This window comes from Salvia hispanica, chromosome 5, assembly GCF_023119035.1.
Source record: "Salvia hispanica cultivar TCC Black 2014 chromosome 5, UniMelb_Shisp_WGS_1.0, whole genome shotgun sequence".
In the NCBI taxonomy this organism is placed as follows: Eukaryota; Viridiplantae; Streptophyta; class Magnoliopsida; order Lamiales; family Lamiaceae; genus Salvia; species Salvia hispanica.
The window spans coordinates 20,621,194-20,621,528 of record NC_062969.1 but is presented as its reverse complement, the minus strand read 5'-3'; positions in this window follow the sequence as shown (position 1 = coordinate 20,621,528).

Sequence of the window (335 nt, the reverse complement as noted above, 5' to 3'; positions counted from 1 at the left end):
TATATATATATAGGGAGATAAAACTAAAGATATCAAAGGGAGGTAAATTTTTCCTTTTTCTTTTATGGCTAAAACATCTACCAGTTTGTTTTTTTACAAGAATGAGAACGAGAGTTTAAAACCTTCATCCAGTCCTTAATAGATATGTCAACTTTCTAAGTTCTAATACTGGAGATCAAGTACCACTATATTTACAATAACGGTAAAATGATTGAAATATTAAACAGTATCTTCTTTATATTTTTATTTAGCATCTGAGTAAAAATGTTGGACTGGCGACCGTAAAAATTAATGTAATCTCAAATGTATTTAAATACAATGTATAGGAAATTTAA